Raw genomic sequence first — 8261 nt, forward strand, 5'->3', positions numbered from 1 at the left:
TGCTTAAGGTTGAAATGTATGCTTGAAATTCCTTTTTAAAACTCTTCTCTTGTTCTCTATATTTTTTTTGATTCCCTTCTTTAAGTCCCTTTATATATCTTCAAATAATGGTGGAGAGCAATCTGGGCTGAAATAGAGCCGTTAGAGCACATTAAATGAGCATTAAATGCAATTGAAATGGGTTAAAAACTAGCTGTTGCGGAACTTTTCCATCACAGGAGTCGACTCATAGGGTGACTTATGCTCATGGGTCGACTCATAGGGTCGACCTCTGTGGAACAGAACAGAAAACGACTGTTTTGTAATTTTGGCCTGCAAGGCAGCAGAGGTCGACTCATAGGGTCGACTCATGTCAATGGGTCGACTCATAGGGTCGACTCACAGAGAGTGCCAGCCAAAATTTTGCATGCCGTTCAGCTCTTTAAGCCATGAGTCGACTCATGGGGTCGACTCAAAAATAAAAACCTGATTTTTTTGCAAAATATACTTCCAAAAAAGTTGAAATTTTCTCCAGTAGACTGTACGTCTTTTGTTCTTGCTCTTGAGGCTTCTGAATCAGGTATTGATAAAATTATGATTTTACCCCTGAAATGCAATAAGTCTTTTTCCAAGTCAAGATCATTAGTAATCCCCTCAAATACTTTGTAATCATCAAAATCAATTCAAGGAGCAACAATCTTCCCTTTTTGATGATGACAAAATACTTGAGCAAAAGTATATATAAAGTATTGAATATGAATTTTAAATTTATAAAGATGCATCACTTAAATATCATAGTCAAGTATTGGAACGAAATGCATCATAAGCAGTTTTAAGATAGATTTGAAATTTGCTATAAATTTAAAATTTAGTTATAAATTTGAAATTTGCTTATAGTTCAATCTATATTGCTCTTATTGCTCAATCTCAATTTTGATTTTTGGATTTTTGCTCAATCTCAATCATAATGTCAATCTTTACTGCCCTTATTGCTTTGCTCAATCTCAATCAATCTTGATTCTCTACTCCCCTTTTTGACAACATCAATTGAGATTCTTTACTCCCCTTTTTTTGAAAATATTTTCTATTCCTTTCTTTTGATGGGATCAATTTTACTTCTTTAGCTTCCTTCTTTAATTGCTTGTTTCTGTATTGCTTATTGTTTTACTCCCCTCAATATAGCAATCGTAAAAGATATATCAATTTGGTCATTGAAAAGATATTGCTATTCAAGTATTTCATAATTTAAAAGTAATTCAAGTTGATCACATTCAGAGATATTCATTAAAGTTCAAAGTGCATATATATATAGTCAAAAGATGGTGAGTACAAAGATGTTTTAATACATAAGTGTTGACTTAGAGTACAAAAGACATGGATAGAAACTATCCAAAAGTTAAACAGTCAACATTGCATTACATGGCCTACAAGATAGATCCTAGACAAGAAAACTAAAGAAAAGACTGACTACTCTGGATCTAGTAGATATCATGACTGGATGGATCGGAGTCTGATGAATTAGAGATGAGGTGAGGAGATGAAGGATCACGACCATGGGCTCGACCTCGACCGCATCTGTCTCTGCCACAGATAGAGGTGCCAGCACGAGTGGAGGGGTGAGAGGATCCTGAAGGCTGAGAAGCAAAGGATTGTGCTACAAGTGATAGTCTGATGGTATCCAGAAGGTTTAAAGCTCTTGAAACAGATTGTAGCAGTGCAGTGAACTGAGTGGAAGCATGCTCACTAGAGCCCCTGATCTCTCTCTCAGAAAATCAAAGCTACTCTCCAAGACTCCTCGCAGTCTGGTGCCTCCGCAGATAGGTCTGAGATCTCAATGATGTCCTCATGTGGCTGTGGATGGGTTAGAGCAAGTACTTGCCTCTGTAAGTCGAATACTCTACAGTCAGTCTCACTACACAATCCTCAAGCTGCTCGATGCGAACTGACTGATCAGAAATCATCTGGAACACAGTGGAGATGTGGGGGATCAGTGTCTGATCAGATACACCGTGAGATGTCGATCCCTGAGCAAAAGCTGAAGTACCCATCTGACGAGATAGTATGGAAGCTACGCCTGAGATATCATCTCTATCTGGTCATCAGCCAATCTGATCTCTGAGGGATGTGCTCTGCTGTCCGACTGCTGGACTGAAGTGTGCTCCTCATAGACTCTAACGGCCAGCCTCATGGTCAGAAACAAACTGAATGTCTAGAGATACAGCCCTGTGATCATGGAGAGGTGATGATGGTCCTTCCTCCTCTGCTCTGTCCTCAGCTCTCTCTTCCACACTCTTTGTCCAACCACCATCAGTCTTGAAAATCTCATGTGGTGCAGAGTATGGCGGTTGATAGTGTCGGAGTGAGAAAGCCTAGCTACTGCTCCCCCTCAAAGCTAACTTCAAACCTCCTGAATACTAAAGTGAGAGCCATGCCGAAAGGCAATGTACCTTGAACCTATTCAAGGTCTCTCTCATAGCTTCAATCATCAATGCCGGGAGGTTCAGGGGGGTTTGAGTAATAACATGATACATAATGCAGATGTCTCGGCTAGAGAGGAGATCATGTCTACCACTTTTAGGGAAGAATAACTTAGTTATCATTTGATGTAGTATCCTCATCTCAATGGAAAGGATCTTGGCCTCTAATTTATTTAGGTTTCTCATGAATGTTCTTCCTAGAATTACTTTATTCCCTCCTCCTTAACTGGGAGTTCCATGTTTGTGTATCCCTCACAGGGTAAATGAAGAATTTTTCCTAAAAGCATAGGATCAAAGCTAATTTCTATACCTTTTACTGTGGATTTTACTGTTTCATTGCTATATCCCAATTTCAGATAAAATTCTCTAATAAGATCTACATAAGTATTTTCTTTTAGGGAGCAGTAGAATTTTCAACCTTGGTCCTTAATTTTTGATCTGATAGAGAACCCCTCATTTTCAAAAAATCTGAAATCAATGTTTTTGCCGGCTCTACCTTTCTATCGAAGAGAGGTATCTTACTGGGGCTAATTGGAGATCGAGTTGTAGCAGGAGCAGATGCAGGAGCGGGGATCGAAGCTGACGTGGTCTCAGTTGCTTGTCTCTTTCGGCGCGCACCTTCTTCCAAACCGCGGACTGATTTTCTCCTATGTGGAAGCTTCATTTTCGGAGCCATTTGCACAACTGGAGCTAGCAAGGATCTTAGGAGAGCAAATGTGTGGAGAGATAAAAGTTTTTAGGAGAAGGGTAAGGATTTTGGAGAAGAGGAGTGCCGATTTGGAGAAGATGGGTAGAGTCTAGGGCAAGCTTGACTTGCACCAAATGAAGAAGGGGAAAAAGGAGGAGCTTGGTTCCAAGAGGGCGATTTTGAGAATGAGAGATGGTGGGAGAAGAGTTTTTGGGGAAGAACTTGGGTTTGAGGAAGAAGAGAGGGAGTCTTTTGGCTTGGTGGAAGGAAGAAGACGAAGAGTTGGGTCGGCTCAAGGGAGGTTTTCCAACAAAAAAAACGCCCGAAAGATTTGGTCAAAAATTATAAGTTTACCCTAGGGTCGACCTTGGGGTCGACTCATGGCACAGAAAAATTCAAAAAATGATGAAATAATTTCAAAAAAATTTAAAATATTAGGAGAAGGATGTATACCCAAAATTGATTATGAGAATGATAATTTTAGACATTTGAGCTCAAAAGAGGAGAATTAAGCTAAAAAAATTTTAGGCATTGATACCTTGGAATCAGAGAGACACCTAAGTAGATGGATCAAGGATTCCTAGTTCTCTCCTAATTTCACAAAATCTATCTTTACTTAAGGCCTTGGTAAAGATGTCAGCTAATTGTCTTTCAGTACAAACATAGTCAAAAATTATGTCTTTATTTTGGACATGTTCTCTTAGGAAATGATGCCTAATTTCTATATGTTTTGACCTAGAATGTTGAATTAGATTTTTAGTGAGATTTATAGCACTAGTGTTATCACATCTTATAGGAGTTTCATTAAGTTTGATACCAAAATCTTTGAGTTGTTGCTTAATCTACAAGATTTGGGCACAATAACTTCTGGTGTAATGTATTCGGCCTCGGCCATAGACAGTGCTACCGAATTTTGTTTCTTACTAAACCAAGAGATTAGGTTTAATCCAAGAAATTGACAAGTTCCACTAGTACTTTTTCTATCTAATTTACATCTAACAAAATCGACATCTGAATATCCTATTAAATCAATTAATGAGTCCTTAGAATACCATAATCCTAGAGTTTGTGTACCATTTAAATATCTAAGGATTCTTTTAACTGCATTCAAGTGTGATTCTTTTGGATTTGATTGAAAACGAGCACATAAGTAAACACTAAACGTAATATCAGGTCTACTAGCAGTTAAATATAATAGAGAACCAATCATGCCTCTATAAAATTTTAAGTCTATATTTTTACCTTCTTCGTCCTTATCAAGCTTACATGATGGGCTCATGGGTGTGCCAATCGGCTTGGAGTTCTCCATTTCAAATCTCTTGAGCAATTCTCTTGTGTACTTACTTTGGGTGAAGGAGATTCCTTCCTTTGTTTGTTTGATTTGGAGTCCGAAGAAGAATGTAAGTTCTCCTATCATGCTCATCTCGAACTCCCCCTGCATGAGCTTTGCAAAATCTTGACAAAGTGTTTCATTAGTAGACCCAAAAATAATGTCATCAACATATATTTGTATAACTAATATATCATCTTGATTTCTTTTAATGAATAGGGTTGTGTCTACATTTCTCTTGAAAAGTCATTATTAAGTAGAAATTTGCTTAGCCTTTCATACTGTTGGGTATAAAATACCCCCCAGTCGAAGTTCGTTACAGGAGTGACCCTCCGGGGATTCTACCGACTTTCGACCTTCGGTGACATCTTTCCGAACCTCTCTGGTGTCCGAGCCTCCGCAACACTCCCAAGTTTTGCCGATGGATAAGCCCCCACCAGCGTCGATCGGATTCTTCATGACGGACGGACTCCACCCAAGTTTCCACGATGATCGACCACCTTCTAGACTGCATCCGGACTCCTACAGGAGCCGAACTTCGTCCCCGACTTCAATTGCAGGTAGACTTCGTCCGGACTCCTACGGGAGTCGGACTTCATCTCCGACTTCAATTGCGGGTAGATTTCGTCCGGACTCCTATGGGAGCCGGACTTCATCCCCGACTTCAATTGCAGGTAGACTTCATCCAGACTCCTACGGAAACCGGACTTCGTCCCCTACTTCAATTGCAGGTAGACTTCGTCCGGACTCCTACGGGAGCCGGACTTCATCCCGACTTCAATTGCAGGTAAACTTCGTCCGGACTCCTACGGGAGCCGGACTTCGTCCCCGACTTCAATTACAGGAAGACTTCGTCCGAATTCCTACGGGAGCCGGACTTCATCCCCGACTTCAATTGCAGGTAGATTTCGTCTGGACTCCTACGGGAGCCAGACTTCGTCCCCGACTTTAACTGCAGGTAGACTTCGTCCGGACTCCTACGGGAGCCGGACTTCATCCCCGACTTCAATTGCAGAAAGAATTTGTCCGGACTCCTACGGGAGCTGGACTTCATCCCCGACTTCAATTGCAGGTAGACTTCATCCGGACTCCTACGGGAGCCGGACTTCGTCCCCGACTTCAACTACAGGTAGACTTCGTCCGGACTCCAACGGGAGCCGGACTTCATCCCCGACTTCAATTGCAGGTAGACTTCATCCAGACTCTTACGGGAGCTGGACTTCGTCTCTGACTCCGACTGCAGGAAGACTTCGCCCGAACTCCTACAGGAGCCGGACTTCGTCCCCGACTCCAACTATAGGTAGACTTCGTCCGGGCTCCCACGGAAGCCGGACTTCCACCCTAAATTTTTGTTGCAGGTAGATCTCACCCCGAACTCCTACAAGGGCTGGACTCCGAGCTTCTACTGCAAGCGACCCACTTCGAGTTTCTGCTGCAAACGATCTATTTCAAATTTCTACCACGAGCGGTCCGTGCCGAATTCCCACCGTAAGCCTTCACCCGAGCTTCCATTATGGATGAATTCCTTTCGAATTTCTGTTGCAGACAGGCCTTGGCCGAGACTCCTCGACAAATGATCCCCATCCAGGCTTATACGGCGATCGGACTCCGATCGAACTTCTATAAGCGGGCAAATGCCGTGCTCACGGAATCCAATAGCTGGACCCCTCCGGTGGATGAACCTCTCCAGCACCATCCGACATCCACCGCCGGTCGACCCTCTACCGAAGACTGTGCAAAACTGGACTGCATCCGCGGAAAGCCTCTGACCGAGCTCCCACGGCAAGTGGTCCTCGCCTGTAGCCTTAACGCCCAAGGCACCCAACAGGATTTACAACATCCGAGCTCCTCTCAGATGGATGGCTACCTCTCTCCGTCAGGCACCTCAACCGAACTTCGACCGACAGGCCCGGACCCCCTGGCAGGCCTCAGTAACGGCCACGACTCTGCTCCACTTCCTGCGACGGATCCCACGTGACTCCACTCCCTGGCAGGCCTCAGTAACGGCTACGACTCTGCTTCACTTCCTGCGACGGATCCCACGCGGCTCCATCACTCCCTGGCAGACCACAGTAATGGCCACGACTCTGCTCCACTTCCTGCGACGGATACCGCACGGCTCCTCCACCCTCTGGAAAGTCGCGATAATGGACGCCGCTCCACTCCCGCAACAGACTCCATGTGGTAGGTCCCGGTGATGGCCATGATTCACTCCACTACTCTTCACAACAAACTTCTCCTGACCCCGAGTGGCCTACTGCCAGTCGGTTGCAAACATCGCTATCAGTCTGTTGCACCCTTCACCTATAAAAGGGGGACCCCAGATACGTTATTCTCTAAGCTCTAATTTCTATTTCAAAATTTTGCTAAAATTTTTGTTCGAGCACTCCATCCTTATTGAGGCAGAGAACTGACTTGAGCGTCGGAGGGTCTTGTCGGAGCACCCCCAACTCTGGTTTAGACTTCCTTTGCAGGTCCCGGCGGCGACCGCGACTCCCTCGACTCCAGCTTCTCCGATGCAGGTAGATTTTTGCATCAACAGAATTGGCGCTAGAGGAAGGCGCTGTGTCTTCGCAGTACCCTTGTTCTTAAAGGAGCACTCAACGGGACCGCCTCCGATCATCTTTTCCGACGTCCACTCCTCCTTCCCCCACTAGGTCTTCGCCCGATGCCTCCCCACAAAGCATCCACACGGCGATCCACGCCTCCACGGTCAGATCTCAGGCTCCGGCCTCACCTCCAGTTTCCCAGCCTCCTCCCCCTCCTCTGGCAACGGCGGTTGGTGCGGAGTAATTCGACCTACTGGTGCAGCAGGTCAGAAGCCTCACTGAAGCTGTGCAGGCCATACAATAGCAGCAGTCACAGGCATCAGTGCGACTGGAGAGAGCGTCACCAGAACTCCAAAATCCGATGGTAGGACGGGCCACTTGGGCCAGCCGCCCCGTCTTTCTCAGAAAGGTGAATCCGAGGGTGGAGAGCCCTCAGTCAGATCACGATTCCACCCCTGAAAGATCTCTACCTCCATTCTGCCAGAAGGCCCTCGAGACCCGTAGTCGAGAGGATTTTCTGGATCGGAGGCTACAGGAGATGAACCGGTGGATCGAAGAACTCCGCCACGCTCCCCCCGCTTACGGTGAGGACATTTGTACTGACCCTCCCTTTTCTCAAATGATCATGCATGAACCGATCCCGCCGAACTTCAAGCTCCCTCAGTTTGAGAGCTACGACGGGACTTCGGACCCAGTTGACCACCTGGAGGCCTTCCGGACAACGATGCTGCTTCATGGCACGCCCGACGCCATCTTGTGCCGAGCTTTCCCATCCACCTTGAAGGAGCGGCGAGAAATTGGTACTCAAAGCTGAAGTCGGGTACCATCTTTTCCTTTGATCAGATGAGCCATCAGTTTGTGGTTTATTTTGTTAGCAACCGGCATCCCCGGAGGGTTTGGAGTCCCTCATCAACATCAAACAGAGGGAGGGGGAGTCCATTCGGGCTTACGTCAACCATTTCAATATCGCCGCATTGGAGGTCCGGAACTTGGACCAATCGATCGTGATGGCCGCTCTGAAAGGTGGCCTTCAGAAGAACGACCTTCTATTCTCCCTGGAAAAGAAGTACCCCAGGAATTTTGCTAATTTGTTGGCTCAGGCTGAGGGGTATGCCCGAGCAGAAGAAGCCTTCAAGATGAAGGACGAGGAGACCGCGAGAGAGCGGCAGGCGGGAGACTCGAGTAAGCCCGCAGTCGAGAAAGGGGCGAGAGAAGCTTGGCCGCATTCTCGGACTCCC

This window comes from Elaeis guineensis, chromosome 11 (genome assembly GCF_000442705.2).
Source record: "Elaeis guineensis isolate ETL-2024a chromosome 11, EG11, whole genome shotgun sequence".
NCBI lineage: Eukaryota > Viridiplantae > Streptophyta > Magnoliopsida > Arecales > Arecaceae > Elaeis > Elaeis guineensis.